Source organism: Cydia strobilella, chromosome 1 (genome assembly GCF_947568885.1).
Source record: "Cydia strobilella chromosome 1, ilCydStro3.1, whole genome shotgun sequence".
Lineage (NCBI taxonomy): Eukaryota > Metazoa > Arthropoda > Insecta > Lepidoptera > Tortricidae > Cydia > Cydia strobilella.
The window spans coordinates 19,963,263-19,981,801 of record NC_086041.1 but is presented as its reverse complement, the minus strand read 5'-3'; the positions used below and the strand labels follow the sequence as shown (position 1 = coordinate 19,981,801).

General features: G+C 34.8%; 1 protein-coding gene across 3 annotated transcripts in view; it reads left to right on the top strand.

Moving 5' to 3' along the window:
• Window positions 1-18,539, top strand: part of LOC134746100 (CUGBP Elav-like family member 1) — a 514,830-nt gene that overhangs the window by 92,898 nt on the left and 403,393 nt on the right. The window contains exon 1 of one of the 3 annotated variants that reach the window (XM_063680416.1): window positions 9,313-9,334. The exons of the other annotated variants lie outside the window; for them this stretch is intronic. The gene's annotated coding sequence lies outside the window, so the exon portion shown is untranslated. Of the gene's footprint in view, window positions 1-9,312; window positions 9,335-18,539 lie in introns of those variants that run through there. 3 annotated transcript variants of the gene reach the window in all.

The window sequence follows — 18,539 nt, the reverse complement described above, 5'->3', positions numbered from 1 at the left end:
ATTTACTAAAATAAATGGAGGAAAAATGTTTAGGAATTAAAAATGTGACTGCAAAAACAGATTTTAGGTCTTAAATGGGGTTTAAACAATAGTGACAATTATGAAATTTGACACAATTTCAGGGATCCCTGTTTGCGTGTTATAGAATTGGAGCTTCGGGGACCACGGGGATCAAACGTCATCTTCAAAAGTATGTCTTTTGCTTTTTCTTTTTTTCTCGGAATATCTGGTTTTGTGAATAATGTGTATAGCGAAACGAAAGCTTATTAAATTCCACACTAAAAAGGTATACAACACCATGTCCTAAAACGAAGCCTTTTTCTAGAAATAGGGCTCAGAAGCTTACAAGTTTCCACACAATTTTTTTTCCGTGGTTGGGTAGTTTTTGTATTCCAAAAATTGGTTAAAAATTATACAAGTATTTTTTCTGACTCGTCTTAAAATAAAATTTTAGTAGATGATTAAGTATAACCTTTTGACTTCTGAGCCATATTTCTAGAAGAAAGCTCCGTTTTAGGGACATGGTGTTTTATATCTTTTTTGTGTAGAAATTAATAAGCTTTAGTTTTGCCATAAACAGTTTTCACATTAAACCCAGATATTCCGAGAAAAACAGAAAAAGCAAGAAAGAATACTTTTCAAGATGGCGTTTGATCCCCGTGGTCCCCGAAGCTCCAATTTTATGACACGCAAACAGGGATCCCTGAAATTGTAGGTGTCAAAGTTCATTACTCTCACTAACTAATTGTGTTAATTAGTAATAATTTAATATAATTATTTATTATACTGAAAATGACATGTAAATACTACATTTTATTAATAAATATCTGAACCTGAATCTAATGTTTAAACCTCATTTAAGACCTAAAATCTGTTTTTGCTATCACATTTTTTAGTTCTAAACATTTTTCCTCCGTTTAGTTTAGTAAATCTGAAAGGGTATACCCCTAAATCTGGATTCAGCAATTATTTTCTATAACAAGATGTATTTTTACCGCGAATATATTTAGGACTTTATTGTGTAGAATTTAATTAGCTTTAATGTTGCCTTAAACCATATTTTCACAGAGAACGTAGATTTAGAGTAAAACGCAAATTTCTCCAGGATGGTAAACATTTTCCAAGATGGCTGCGATTCCTCGAGGTCCCCAAATGTCAAATAGTGTGGACATGAAAAAGAGATCTTTATTTAACATACATACCAAATTTCATAACTTTGGAAGAGATTTCGAGGTTAGTCCTAATCCAATTGTGCTATAAACCTAATGACACCATTTTAGATCGTAGATGTGGTAGTGCGGACGGCTATTGTAATGTATTGAATACTATTCTGATATCCAACGTTTGATATTTCGATAATGATTAATGGTTCTTTTGTAAAAAAAAAACTATAAACGTACTTATTGTTCAATATAATCGGCAGTTTTCCATGAACAGTTCGTGAATTTTAAATATGACTTAATATTGACATTCTCAAAAGCCAGATAAAAAGATAATATTCTCAAATCAGTCTCACATATTATTGGTGGCTCCAGATCATTATCATTGTAATTGACTTAGCGGGTTGGCAAATCAGGTTTTAGGTTACTTTCCGTTCATGTCATTTCGGTTATGGGTGAATATGGTATGAATGCATTCAGTTTGATGTCCTGAATATAAAATAAATATATGAGATGATAAGCGCGAAAATGGTGGGGGCTTGTTACTGTGACGTCATAAATTCGGCAGTACAAGGTTTTATACTTTTTTTTAAACATACCATGCGGGGTGACAAATAAAAGGGCTTTATGAGTACATTACAAATATATAACATACTATAACATTTTCACTACTTGGTCTAGCAAATTATTAGAAATCGTTTAACAATTTCACAATCCGGAGTTGACTTTTAACTACTGTAGATTGTAAATGGCTGAATGGATTATTCCAAATGATTTTTTTTATTTTTTATTTAATAAATCTTAAAGCTATCCTTACAGTTTCCCAATGCGATAGTGTCTATTAACATTGAAAAGTAATAAATTAATACTATAACTATGTTATACTAAATGACAGTGAATATCCAGTATATAATGTTTAAAAATAATTAACCAGATATATCTAAAAACAACCGGCCAAGTGCGAGTTCGTTTAACTTGCGCACCGAGGGTTCCGTGTATACTATAATATTTGAAATAATCCATTCAGCCATTTCCAATCTAGAGCAGTTCAAAGTCAACGCTGGATTGTGAAATTTTTGAACGGTTTCTAATAATTTGCTAGGCCAAGTAGTGAAAGCGTTATAGTATGTTATATTCCATTAAAAAAATTACATGTAGAAAGATGCAAGTCTCGCAACGCAATTCTTCTATGACAAAAAAGTTTTGAGATGTAATGTGATGCCAAGTCGGTTATTTTAGTCAGTGCCAGGGGGTGTTAAAACCGCATCAATATTATATATCTTTAATTTTTAATAAGTATAATGGCTTGGCCATCGCACGGCTGAATAGTGACATAAAGATCATCGTCAACTATAAAAAATAATCCTAACTAATTAAACATAACGCTAGCGCTAATCACATGCAGCTTGAGCATTACACATATTTAGGAGTACGGTACGAGTAAAGCATTATGTGCGATTTCCAAGTTATTATATGTATTAAAAATTAAAGATATATAATATTAATGCGGTGTTAATACCCCCTGGCATTGACTAAAATAACTGACTTGGTATCACATTACATCTCAAAACTTTTTTGTCATAGAAGAATTGCGTTGCAAGACTTGCATCTTTTTACATGTAACGTTTTTGATGGGATCTCATCTCTTTTTGTAGATAGTCCTTCTTTTCGGGTACTACTTCTTGTACGTCAGCTACCACTTTTCTCAGAGCTCATACTCATACCCGTCCCACACTATACTCGTACTCATACCTATACAAAAGGTACCCATGGTACTCAAACTATACTTGTATTCATACAATACTCATACCCAAGTCCCCATCCCACACCATACCCGCACTCATACCTATACCATATCCATATCCTTACCATACTCATAGCCATACCATACTCGTAGCCATACCATACCTATACTATACATATCTTTATACTCACATCGTACATCTTCGACCTTTACTTTACCTACTATTTGTTGGAACTGCAAAAATAACTTTGTAATAGCATATTTTTATATGGGACTACAAACGTAGGCTACGCGCGCACTGTAGTGCGGCGAGTTGTGGTGCGTTTTTAAAAACGCAAAGGAAAAAAACCGTGAGTGTCCAGTACGCGCACAGCGGTGACATATCCGCACGTTTTGCCATTCTAGTCCCAACTCAAGTTAAGGACGGACGTTGAAAATGGACTACTACGTTAGGCGACGACACCGGCGCCGCACCGCAACCAATCTGCAGCAAACCACAGATTTTAATCCGCATACAGATTATTTTCCGCAATGCGCGCACTTCAAGGAGGTTGCATACTTCACAGATTTTGCGGAAAAAAACGCACGGCAGAAATCCGCAGTACGCGCGTAGCCTTACTTATGCAGTCCCTAAATCTTTAAAACGTGACTGATATTGCAATATTTTTGGTTTTTTATGGCTTGGTAAGCTAAAAACTACATATGTTTAAAATTTGAAGCTTGTGGGTTGGCTAGAAGTACCTTAGAATTATGATGATCGGTGAGTGAGTGAGTGAGTGTGGGAGTGACAAAAGTAAGGAACTTTGACGTGCAATAATTCTTAAACTACAAGTTCAAATTTGAATGTTCTTAGGAATATATGTAGGCCTTATCATGCCCTATATGTCACTGAAAATTCAGGGTTCTAGCTTTAGCCAGCACAAAATTACAAGACGTCGAAAATGGCCTGAATGGCATGGATGGTACGGCCGTGCCACTTTGTTTTGCTCAACTTGGCGGGGGCACTCCCGTGCCCCCAGATATTTTAATCTACTCACAAAGCCCTTTCATATCCTTGTTACATTTAAGCATAGAGTTAAATGTGTCTTACAATAATTAGTTAAGTAAAGTTGATGAGTACATTTAAATATTGTGCACGGTTGTTATCGATGAACAAATTTACCACGATAACCATGTGATTCTTGTTTTTTTATGTAATTTGTATATTGTAACTGTGCCTAAAATAAATAAAATAAAATATGGTACCACACATGGTATGTTTAAAAGAAAAAAGTAAAAAACTTTGTGCTGCCGACTTTATGACGTCACAGTAACTATCGCCACCATTTTCGCGCTTGTCATCTCATACACTTGTGTTCAGGACATTATACTGAAAGCATTGATACCAAGTATACCCACCCATATCCGAGATGACATGAGCGAAAATCGATTTCTAGATGAGTTCTATACAAAATACCAACTTACTAATTGAAACACGTAGACGTAGCCCGAAACTCGGCGACCAATATTACGTGACTCATTAAAATATTTCAATATTTTTAATATTTTTCTTATATTATAAGGAAGGAGCGGAATTCTCATAGCAGAAATCAAATGTCAAGAGACAATGTCAAATGTCAAGAGACAGAAATGGTGTGACCCCTCAGTGCATGTGTGGTGACCCCGAGCAGACGGTCAAACACATTGTTCTGGAATGCCCTCTCACCAAATTCAAGGGACGGAAGACCTCGCGAACCTCAGTGGAAGGGCCATCGAGTATTTGAAGAGTGCAAACCTCAATCTTTAGATTAGTATTTAATTTAAATCCAGTAACTGTAATGCCATACGATAAATAAATAAATGTCAAGAGAGATTGACTACTGTGTTTTATCGACTAACGATAAATATTTGTCACAACACGATATCGTTTAAGTAATGAAATTAGACTTTTGGATTAGCAAAATAATGGATAAAACACAAAATACAATTATTTTATACTTCTTTAGTTGTTTTAACCCTTTACCTACGGGGACTTTGAACACCCAGTCACCGCTCAATACGGGCATGTGTTGGCGAGAGTCAGCGGTTGGACATAATTTCACTTACTTGTAACTTTTGAAGTACTACAGCTACGTGCTTGAAATTTCACACACACATTAAGTATAATATGTTTAGTTAATAACTAATCACTTGGTGTTTTTATATTCACTAATATTCCTTATTTCACGCTTAATATTAATCACTAAGAAATTGAAGAATTTTAAGTTTCTATTAGCGAATTTCTGAAGATTAAGTTTTAAAGTATTAGTTTATTATACATGTAACACAACTAAATACTTAAATGATGATAATTATTGAAATATTCCAAAAAATCAATCACTTAAAATGTTGCATAGAAACAAATCACTGCTACTGACGAAAAATAGTGATGTGCGCATATTGATACAACTGACGATATTTCTGTAAGTACGGGATAGAAGCTCAACAAGTTATGTTTTTAGTAAAAAAAATATTATATTCCAATTTTGTAACTATTTGGACAAAGAAAAGTCAAAAAACTAAAAATAACATTCAAAACACCCACACGTCTCACTCCTACAACAAGTCGATGAAATATAAAACAACACTAGGACCGCCATATTGAGTTCAATTATTTGCGCTTCTGCATTACGGGTGTCAACTCCAGTTGACAGCAAAAAAGCGGTAATTTTAAAAATATGTTTATGTCAGAGCCATCTACTGAATCATTATGATATTTTTTACTTTGCACCTATATAAATCTCAATGCATAATGTCACTGCTATTACCAAGACACAAGGTCTCGTTTTGATTTAAAAAAATATTGAACATGAACATATCTACAATCAACTATAGTTGACACCCGTACTGCAGCGGTGTTGTCTTACTGGCAACTCTGGTTGACACCCGTAGGTAAAGGGTTAAATTAAATCCACAATTAGAGCAATATAATATAGTGAAAGAATCTGCATTGTTAATTACTTAGACAAGAATATTTCTTTATCGATTCGTTTATCGTTTTTCTTTCAGGATTAACCATTTTAGTAACACGACACCGGAATGACTTATGAAAACTTAAGCGACATAAATGACATATGTGACGCTGACTTGATTTATTTTAATAAGGAGATGCAAAGAGGTCAAATATAACAAAATAATGTAAAAAGGTGGTGAACGGTAATATGCGAAATGATTTGATAACATCGATAACTGGAATTGTAAATGAAACACAATGGTCAATCCCTCTTGAAGTTTCTGCTAAGAGAATTCCGCTCCTTGATTAGAAATCAAAATTATTCGAGAAAGAGAGGTAAGAAATCCATCTTTACTGGATTAAATATTTATCTTCTGAGAAATTACATTCCTCAGATTAAAACTTTCTATCCTAACCTAACCAATTTAATAAAATTATCTGTAATAACTTTATCATAATATCGTAATAACGTTACAGGCGCTCCCGAAAACGGGAAAATAACGTTATCGTTAATCAATTAATATTGCGGGTAACGGGATTTAATAAATACCATGCGCATGGCAACGGAAGCGGAGCTTGATATATAACTAGTTTTATTGCTTTTATTTATGATATTTATAATAATTTTAAACTTTTATTCTATCGCCCCAAATTTTTTAGGCTGTTTTAGCCTGTCGCATTACGTTTATTTTAATTCATGGAGGCTGATATTTGCTTGTAATTTCATACAAAATTTTCCTTAAATATGGTAGCGCTTTTGTCAAATTCCAATAGAATCAGTCATAATACATAAAGAATAATGGGTATGTATATAGTCTTGTTAGTAGTTAGTCTTTTGTCATTATTCTTTATGTCTATCTAGAATATTAGATATTCTAAATGTGAAAGAACATTCGCTACTTAGATTATATTGTACTGTGAATGGCAAATAGTCATCCTGGCAGTTGTAACCTAGCAACTGTTGTTTACTGTCAGACAAAAGTAAATGTCGTAAACAGATATAATATAAGCTTTTATTTCTGTATTCATTTTGAAGTGTTACCTAAAAACATGGAGCAAGCATTAAAAACGAGAATGACTAAAATAGGGAAATTAGCCTCCCAATATTAAAACACCTGGAGGCTTAAAATTTGAGTAGTCCTCAAGGCAATTTTAATTTTGATCACGACAGTGTGTCACGATGTCCATTCTGCAAAAAATAGTGCGATTTGATTCCGCTAAAGGCACGTGGGAGGAACTAGAGCGCATATATGGAAAGTACCTTCTTATACAAGAGATAAGAGCTATGCCTGAAATTCTTTAGCTACAAGATGGACCCGAATCATGACATCATTACTAATTCTAAATAATTTCTGGAGCAAACTGTGTACGGAGCGTGGCGTAGCGACATTACCCGAAATTCTCCTAATGTAATACTAATACTACTAAATACAAATTATTGCAACGAAAATGGATATAGAGTCAGAAGCTGCAAGCAGTGGATTCGACCTACTTGGTAGTTACACTTGCTCTTATTGGTAACTTTGTATAACCAATTGAAAGCAATAAAAATACTTACTTTACTATTATGTTTTTGTTATTTTCATTCCACTCTTTAAAACCTTTTCTACATAATATTTACTAAAACAATTCGAAAAAAAGTTTCACTTGCAACGTGGTTTTTTAAAACCACACAATTATTATTATTTTATTTGGATTATGCCGCTGTTTAGCCTCAAATCTATCATGCGATTTTTTTTAATAAAAAATAAGACACGATATGTATTTATGTTTATTAATAAACAATTTTCATTGTGTTTGAAATTTATTTACATAAAAGTTTTCTTATCAAATATACACAAACAAATCAAAAACATATTTAAGTTACAAATAAACATTACATATATATAAAACTACTTACAATAAAATTAAAAACGAATCTGAATTTAATAGTACATTACTACAGAGGCCGGGAAGTAAGGGGTTGCCGGCCGAATGCATATATACGGCCGAACGTAGTGAGGCCGGATAGTTATGAGGCCGACAACCCCTTTTCACGCCGATGTATGTATAGTGCTTTTCTCAAACATGCAATGAAATAAATAAAGAAATCTCCACGAAATCAAAGTTTTAATTCTAAAGAAACTAAAAGTAAACTAGGCACAAAATATAACTACCACTTGTACCTATCTTTATCACACGTGTCGTATATTTTACACATGTAGTTAATCAATTTATTACACAAATGTTCAAAGGTATATTTATGTATCTTTGATTTTTCGCCTTGTATCCTTCTGACTGTAGTTTTAGCCACATAACTAAGATTACATCGTTTTTTATGTTGATATTATGCTTCACATACATCGTTGCCTTAAACATGGAGTATAATTAACAGGTATTCATTTAATATTTTCGTCGGAACTCATATTAAATAACACAATAAACAACGCACAATAAATCCAATAAAATATAATTACAGATACACAATGAAAAATGTTCAACTTTACCTCCAAAACGATTAAAAAACCACCAACGCGTGTTTGAGTAGACATTTTTACCGCTAATATTTAAATGAAATATGTTTGTCAGAGGACTGTCTCATTTCAAACATAGACAGAGATAATCATACTATCTTTGTCTTACACTGGTACTAGCACCCAAAAGAAAAGGATGAGTATAGTTTTTTTGTTCTTATTTACTGACAAACTGGTTTGACCAACTATATTTTAAATCTGTATTTGTAAGTAAATTTGTAATTAAATATTATTGGAATTTGTTAATAATGTTTTATTTATATATTTTTTGTAAATTCGATACAAATAAAACTGCAAAATATATTAATAATCGTTTATTGTTTTTTTTAAGGGGTATTGGCAGAATGTCATTCCGAACCATAAGCAAATATTGGTTATAATTCTTTTTTTTTGGCTGAATGCCATGATGCTGTGTCTCAAATATATGTGAAATGGAAATTAAAAAAGAGCCACTTCCCGGCCTAGGCCTGCAACTTTGTATGAAATTTCATTACAGGCCCCTCGTCTAGCCGCGCCGGAGTCGTGATACTTCCCAGCCTAATATAAAGAACGTAATATCAATATTACATAGCATGTTTGAGAAAATACAATTACATTTCTGTTTACAACGATATAATTATTGAAACAATATCTTGCCTTCAATTGATAACCTAAAGGTCGTAGTGGGGATGCGAAACAAAGAAAGGGCCCGCAGGGCGGGCGGGGGTACTCTAGGCGGGCGGCCGGCAGTAACCGTCCGGCTGCCGGCGAGAGCGATTCCGCCGCCTGCCCTTTGCGTGAGCATTACGAGACAGTGATAGTGTTATTGTGTTATTATATTATAAATCAAAAACCATCGATTCAATACAAATTGAAGAAGTAAGGTAAATTAAGTGAGCGTTGCGATATTCCAGGGTAACGTGTACAGCGTCGTTTTAGATCGAGGCAATCGTTCGGGTTTAGAATGGTAAGTTTTAGCTAATAAAACTGCGTTTACATCGTTTTGCATGTTAAGTGATTTTTTTGTTAGATATGAAATAGAACCGGTTAATTTAGATGGTAAGTTTTAATTCGCGATATTACAATTATTTACCCTACTGCATTAGCCTTACAAAATAACTTAGAAATAAATGTACCTATATATTTATCTAATACTAGCGACCCGCCCCGCATTCACACGGGTAGTTCAACTAATTTACACAAAACCTATAAACCTTCCCCTTGAATCACTCTATCTATTTAAAAAAACCGCATTAAAATCCGTTGCGTAGTTTAAAAGATCTAAGCATACATAGGGACGGACATACAGTCAGCGGAAAGCGACTTTGTTTTATACTATGTAGTGATTTCATTGTTACATGGTGTTAGGTTTATTTCGAACACAATGTTTTCACAAACACAAATAACAGTCACCATTTTGAACGTTCCTTTTATATGTTACAAGCGTTGTAATGGTGCTGTATCGCACACAATATAATATCGAGCGATCCAAAAATATGTTATCAATAAGTACGTTGACCTCCGACAGCGTACCGTAGACCACCTGTCAAACAGAGTTAAAACGTGATCAACAAAACTACTGGCGGCCGGGAAGCTGTTTACAGAGTCAGATCTCTGGAGCGGCTTTCGAACTTTTTGAACCTGTTATTTGAAAATGTAACTAAGTAAATAAAATACCGTTACAACAGATTGATATAATTACTTTTAAAATTAAGCCCTACCAAAAAAGACTTGAAGAAACTGTCATAGTTGTGCGAGATTGTACTTAGCCTATCTTCATGTTTATTGCTACGCAAGCTGTAATTCGGATTCTCTAGATGTGTATGTATATATGTATGTATCATTCATCTACTTTTAAGTTGGTAGTTTTTTTCTCAATAAATTTATTTTGCAATAATAAACCTAACAAGCTATCAAATATTTTTATTATTGATCAGTTTGATATATAGTTTGGGGATCGAATAATAAATTGCTTTTGTAATAATTAATCAAACAGCTTAAAACTCAATCAATTAAAAGCTTTTGTAATGTAAATAATGATGCCAGACGTGACTTTGTAATTTTCGCTAATTGAATACCAATAACAATAGAAGCCGCAAAAGTTTTAATTTAACAATTTAGATGCCAAATTTCATTATTTTCATGATTATCAATTAATTTTACACAAAAACTAAAACTTATCTATATTTGTGTTTCTTTTCATCCCTTAAGTATTATTGTATTTTTTGTGCAGGTACTTACTTATTTATATAAAAGCGAGTGCTATCTGTTTTTCCAAATCAAAGGACAAACTTATTGTCTTGTAACTTCAAGTCTTAAATTTATTTGTTATTCACATGATACCAACATGGCTTGCCTTGTATTATATAATATAGTAATATAGTATGAGTAAGTAACTTTTTTCAGAACTCCTTTTTTGTATTATGTATAAGAAAATAAAAACAGTTTAAATTGAAATTTATGTAATATACGGAAGAAGAAGTAACCAACGCCTACTATGCTTGGTCACCGTTTCTTTCATATATGAAAACTATTTTAGTTTACGTATGTTATAATTGTTATAAATAATTTATGAATACCACAAAAGAATTCCAATCTAAACAGCATACGGAAAATCAAGATTGCCATTTCTATTCCCAGATGAATATCGCCTGAAACGCCTGTTCCGTCGCTACACTGCCTGCATTGTTCTCGTCTCGTTCCGACCCGTCCTTATAACAATCTCGAAGTGATACTAAAGCGTATTGTTAGCTTCAGATACGTCGTGGTACTTTTTTGTGTCATATTAATCGCTTTAATATATATCAAAGCGAGTATTATGTTGAAATATCGTTTCGATTGATGACATTAAAGCACCAAACAAATAGCATAACCAAATTAATCAACTCTACACGACCAAGAGGGCTTTTATTAAAAATTGCCAAATCCAAATTATTAACTTAAGGATTTCTGAAAAAAAAACTACCCATACTTTTTTATAGGAATTTGATATTTGTATCGCAGAATAAAGACAGGGACGAACTGAGCCTACGTACGCAACGTATGCAATGCATTACGGAAACTGGACCCTGAAATTTGTATGCTGAGAAACATACTTAAGTAACAGTATTTTATGCAGAATGGCCACGCTCCACCCTACTTCGAATGGAATTTCTTCATCCCGAGGCGGCAGATTGTCTACAGATTGTCGAAATTTCAACCGATTAGCAACCCGATGACGAAACATTCAAAATGTCGGTGTTTAAATTAATGCGCTATAGACATCCATAATGCTAGGTTACTTGCACACCTTCACTGCATCGCCGTTGGTTGCAGCGCCGGTATGAAGATCATCTAAACCTCAAAATTTTACACATACATGCAAGTAGCATCGGTCAGATTGGGCTGAATCGACACGATGCCGCAGCAAACATGATATTTTTTTTATTCCAATAAATATATTAGTTTACCAACAGAGACAACGACATTACGCACGTACGTAGCACATGCTACGTACATTTCACGAAAGCTCGTAGTTCAGTTTGCTACGAACAAATGTATGATAAGCGTTCGTGCGTAGCGGCATACTCCAAGGGCTTGGACAATCTTATAAACAGGAGCCTAATTCTGACTCTATTTTCTTCTTACTTATAAAACTATTACAAATTTGTTCTGTCACTATTGATGGCTGATAGATCATATTCATAATAGTTTACGAACAAGAAATTAAAATCAGGTCAGGTTCCAAACTATCCAGTTCCAGAATGTAATAAATCTTATAACAATTTTTCGTGAACTTAGTGATTGCGTAATCACAAAATCTAAACATTGCTACCTTCGTCTGTTTTAATTACTCAGTTGCCACTATAGGCCTAGGATTCAAATTGGTTGACTGTACGTTTAGTTACAGTTTGAAAAACTCTACACACATCAAAGTAATCATCATCATGTCAGCCGATAGACGTCCACTGCTGGACATAGGCCTCCCCCAAGGCTCGCCACTCCGACCGATCCTGTGCCGCTCGCAGCAAAGCGCCTCTGCGCATCAAAGTAATAACAGTATGAAATAGTACAATACACATGAAAAATCTCTAGGTCATCGTACATTTCACATGAATTGAAAGTTAGAACATATAATGCATTCTCACATTTTTTATCGTGATCATTAAAGTAAAATATCCACAGAACTATATCAAGATCGAAAAAAAGAGTGTATGTACCTCGCGTGGCGAAACTACGACCCGGTGGCTCAATTGCTCGCCGCGAACTTCAGTCTGCTCCCGATCAATGTCTGCCTGCGACGTCAGGTTTTAAAAACAAAATGGTTTCTTGAGCAATAATTAACTGTTCAAACACTACCAATAAAGTTGGAGCTGTTAATGGCGGTATTTCCTTTCATTGGTAAGTACAATTTGTCCTTAAATATCTGTTATTGATTAAAAAACTATTTATTTTATTATTTTCATCAAAACAGTAGCGGGCGTTTGTGTGCCAACGCTAGCTTTCCATTGCGGCTTAAATTTGACGAGCCAGACTTGGCGTGCGTTTAAAACCAGCGATGTAAAAATAAGCTATTTAAACTGTCGAGCACTGTCGAGTCACGTGATGATAATTACGTTCTTATATAATTTATGCAGCTATATAATGTACGTAGTGCAAAGCAAATATTATTAACAAACAGGTTATAGTTACTACTTCTATATTGCAATTTTGTTTTAGTTTTCCGAATGATCCTAATATTAAAAATAAATGGATTGAAGCAACTGGTCGTAAAAAATGGTTTCCTACGGAAAATGTTACACGCTCGGTCTCTCTACAAATTTCTGAACTCTTTCCTTCTATCTTGATATAGTTATATGATTTTTATTTTAAAATTTAATTCGGGCAACAAGGCCCATATTACTTATACCTTACAGACTAACATACATTAAAATTTCATAAACTTAAAAACTAAACACTATTTTGGCAATAGAACGGCGTGGCTCCGTTGAATCGTCAACGTGAATTATCATTTCCTCTGTCGAAAATAATTATCATTTCCTCTGTCGATTCTTATCGATATTTTAAAATCGATGCCGTGTTCTAATCGATCAGTGAATCGATGCTTTTGATTCGTTACGCGCGGCTTATGTTGCTCATCAATAAATTACGCTCGTGACGTCAAAGTACCTACGCAAAATGTTACACGCTCGGTCTCCCTACAATTTGCCGAGCTCTTTACTTCTATCTTGATATAGTTCTGTGAAAATATCGGTAAAAAAAACCGGCCAAGTGAGAGGCGGACTCGCGCACCGAGGGCTCCGTACATTACACAGTTTAAACAATGTATTTTTATGTGAAACGTGAGTGAAAGGTGTTAAATTGCGGTTTACGATTTATGACGTATTAAAAAAAAACTACTTACTACATCTCGTTCAAACCAATTTTTGGTGGAAGTTTGCATGGTAATGTACATCATATTTTATCATTTTCATATTTTAGAAGTTTAGAGGGGTAAAATGTATGTCCCCCACACACATTTTACCACTTTGTAAGTGTCTCTCGCGCAAACTATTCAGTTTAGAAAAAAAAAATATAAACCTCAATATAATTTTTGAAGACCTATCCCTATATCTATAGATACCCCACACGTATGGGTTTGATGAAAAAAAAATTTCGAGTTTCAGTTCTAAGTATGGGGAACCCCTACAATTTATTGTTTTTTTTTTTTTTCAATTTTTGAGCGAAACGGACAGACGTGACGAATCCATAAGGGTTCCGTTTTTTGCCATTTGGCTACGGAACCCTAAAAAGCGGTTCAAAATGGTTCGTATAATATAAGCCACGGCCGGTGTGACGCCATTTTTGCTTTGCAAACTTGGCTGAAACACTAGATTGTCTAGATCATTTGGATTATGAGTTGTGCTCTTTAGAAATATCTACAGTGGTAAGTATTCAACATTTTTAAATCTCAATTTCTGTCATAACCTACCAATAAAATTAAGGAAAGGAGGCAAATTCTGATTGTAATAACAGATTATGAATTTGATATGAATTTGTTATGGATATGATTTGTTAGGGCTAAAAGTGACAAATCTTCAATTAGAAACTTCACTTTTGACACTGACAAATCCAAATCAAATATCCAGTTATTACAATCAGAATACGCTTCAAGATGTTTAAATGTAGATGTTTGTACTTGTGTTGTGATCGTCACGAATAAATATCTTTTATCTTTTTTTTATCTAGATAGTTACTATATACTAGTCACTGCTAGACGCTGGTCTAAGAGCAGTTTGCACCACGCGTTATTGATTAACCGAACAACGTTAAGAGAAAAGGGGACGACCGCTTCTTCATACAAACGTAGTTCCCATTGTCCTCTCCGGATATTAAGACGAAAGTAGAGGAACCGCGCGATATCGCCTTTTCAGACAAACATGGTCCTCATTTTCCTCTCTGCATATTGAAATTATGGAAAATATTTTTACATAATTTGATGTTTATTTACTATTTACAATCAAAAAATTTTTTTACGCTGATGAAGTTTATCGTAAACACAGAATTTTGAGGACGAACGGTCGACAACGGGACGATTACGATTGTAGCGCTAAAGGATTATTTTAAAAATGTATACCAAAAAATCATTATTACTGAAGGTGACTTACCCCGATTAGTCCGTCGTCTCGTCAAATCATTGCAAAGTCTTAATCTTCTTGAGTGGGTGTGATATTCTTGTGATATGCGGAGGCGATGTGTCGATATAAAACTTAGCGGGGCGGAATCAATATAATGAACAATAATAGGAGATATGTTTTAACGTGCAGCTTGCCGTAGTTGATTTATTTGTGTGTCAGTTGTCAGTTTGTCAATATGTCAGCGTCACGTCTCGGTGGTCAGTAGTCACCAGTAGTGGTGAGTTTATATCAAAAGAGGTTTGTATAGAAAGGGAATTTGGCGCAGTAGTGCCACCATATACACAATTTATTTTATAAAATATGCCCCATATGCCATAGCTAAATATGCCCCTTAGTTTGACTATTTTCGATTTTTCAATTAGGTATTTTGTAAGTTAGAAGCTAAAAACAAATTCCTTAAAAAAATTCAAAACTTATAATAATTAAAAATCAAAAACTCAAACGAAGGCGCATAGCTGTTGTTAATATACATCAAATAGCGTAAAAATATTGCCTATATATTAAATATCCAAAGAGGAAAATGGGGACTACGTTTGTATAGTGTAGCGGTCGTACACTGTCGTCTGAAATAAGGTAGTATTAGTTATATTTTAAAGGCCTGTCAAACTTTATACAAATTATAAGCATGAAATCGTAGACTTAACTACTGTTTACTCCAACCCAAGCTTGTTTTTACACACCATACAATTGTGTGGTATTTCATAAAAACGTGTTTTTTAAATAATAGACATGTCGTGTGTTTACACCGCAGCACAATATTTAACTAAGTGTTCAAGCGGGCTCTCATTAAAGAACAATTAATGAGGGTAGGACAAAAACCGCGGGCGCCGCCGACTAATTAATGTAGTCATGCGTTTTATTTGAAAACATATTTGTAAAGGGCTGTACTGCTGATATAATGACGCGAAAATAATAATAATACTCTCGAAAATCCGCATAGTAGTTTAATTGTAAAAAAAACTTATGTTATATTGCGCTATATTGCTCTAGGTATAGCCGAGATTGATAAAAGAAGAATTGCTATTACAAGACCTGCCACGGAGAAGTTGAAGAGGAAATCCTTCCTAAAAAAAGTAATGTCACTAACCTTAAAGATTTGAGACCTATAAGTATTCTTCCGTGTTTATCCAAAATACTAGAACGGGTGGTATATATGCAACTATCAGCTTTTCTTGAAAAAAGCAAAATACTTCCTGCCCTGCAATCAGGTTTTCGCAAGTCCCGTAGCACCACGACAGCACTTTTGGATGTGATTGACAACATCTTATCTGCACAAAATATAGGTCAGGGCACGATAATGGCTCTTCTTGACTATTCTCGTGCCTTTGATGCCATTAACACTCGATTGTTATTATCCAAAATGAAATACTACGGTTTTGAGTCACAGACAGTTGCATGGTTTGCCAGTTATCTTAGTGGTCGTTCGCAGATCGTTAAACTTCAAAATGATAGAGGGTTATGTGCAAATTCAAAGCCATCTGCTGTCTCCAGAGGGGTACCTCAGGGCTCTATCTTGGGTCCACTGCTTTTTATTCTCTATACCACAGATGTCCGTGACTCCATAAAGCATTGTAAGTTCCACCTTTATGCTGATGATATTCAAATCTACATCTCATTTAATCCAAATAATACAGGACACGCTGTTGCGAAACTAAATGAAGATTTAGAAATTATTACAGCCTGGTCAGAGTCCAACTGCTTGGTGTTAAATCCAAGTAAATCTAAAGTTATGGTATTTGGCTCTAAAAATCAACTTAAGCGGATCGAACACCATAAACCAGCAGTTATAATCTCGGGAGAAGAAGTAGAACGTGTATCGGAGGCACGCAATCTGGGATTAATAATGGATGAATCTTTGCGTTTCGAGGGGCATATTGCGGAAATTACAAGAAACGCATTTTATAGACTCACAATACTATATCGAATTCGGAATTTTATCAGCGTCGATCTGCGAATCAAACTTTGTAATTCTTTAGTACTTTCTAAATTTGATTATGCGGACATAGTCTACGGTCCACGTTTACTAGCCCGCACTGATCGTATAGTGCAGAGAGTGCAGAATGCATGTGCTCGTTATTGCTTCGGAATTCCGCCACGAGAGCATGTGACACCTTATTTGAACTCAGCAGGTATTCTCAAAATGGCATTTCGCAGAGAACTGCACCTGTCATCTTTGTTGTTTGGAGTTTTTAAAACATCAGAGCCAGAGTATCTGTTCGATAAGTTCACTTGGCGCGCAAGCAGGTCGAGCTTGTATGGCATCAGATCGGTTTGTGACGAGTTGGTATTACCACGTCACCATACTGCTGCATTTCGAGGTAGCTTCAAATATACAGCAACGAAATGCTGGAATAATATACCTCCACCCCTCAAAAACTTAAATACAATAAGTAGTTTTAAATTGCGGTTTAAACAATATCTTTTAGCAATACAAAACTCGCTACCTCTTGGTACTAGACCCACGCCGTCATATTTAAAATGATTATATCTATGCACCTTATGTCTTTATTTATTCTTATCTATATTAAGTATTTTTGCACTCATATCTATCTATCATAAGCTTATATACTTCCTTTAATACATATGTAACTATTAAATTCTGCTTACACACTATACCAGCAATTGTTCTGTCCAATTTCTAAAACATAGTTTACACTCATACATACATGTTAACATAATTCTAAGCCATTTAGTTTTCGACTAACAGCGAGTAAGGGATAATGTATCAAGGGTCTGCCTGAAAACCAGCGTTGTAGTAAATACACTGCAACATTATGCTGAGGCAAGCTCCTATTTAACACGCATGAATATTTCTCTCTGATGTGCAACTCAATTTCTTAGTTTTGTAAGTCTAAATTTAAGGTTTATCTGTAAAAAATGTACTACGCTATCTGTTAACTCTGCCATTTCATGTGATGTTGAATAAAAATGTTCTATTCTATTCTATTCTATTCTATTCTAAATGGCAGGACAGAAATATCACCAAGGCCACTAAAGTTCAATTAGTGCGGTCTCTAATGTTCCCTATATTACTGTATGGTGCTGAGACATGGACAGTCAAAAAGCGAGAGAGAAAAACAACCGATGCACTCGAAATGTGGTGTTGGAGACGAATGCTGCGAGTATCATGGACACAACACCGTACAAACGTCTCCATACTTGAAGAACTCAAGGTGAAAGAGAGGCTCTCTCAGCTACGGTCAGAGTGGTTGGAGAGCCGGCAGTAAAGTTTCGAACCAACGTGATACCGCGATGAGATGCACAATGGTTTCCCATAAAAGTGATGCTAAGTCCGAATTTGATAGTCTGCCACGGCGGAACTGGCCGAAAGTACAAAAAAGATAGCCACTTCCGGTGCGAAAAAGGGGGGGTCATTTAACCCATCTGATACTGCAATAATAGCTATGGCATCAGTTAGAAATTTACTGGTAGATACAGAAAAGCGAAATCTGCCAGTATGATTCCTGCCGGAAGTGCTTAGCATACGCTCTCAAAGGTGACCATCGGGACCCCTAA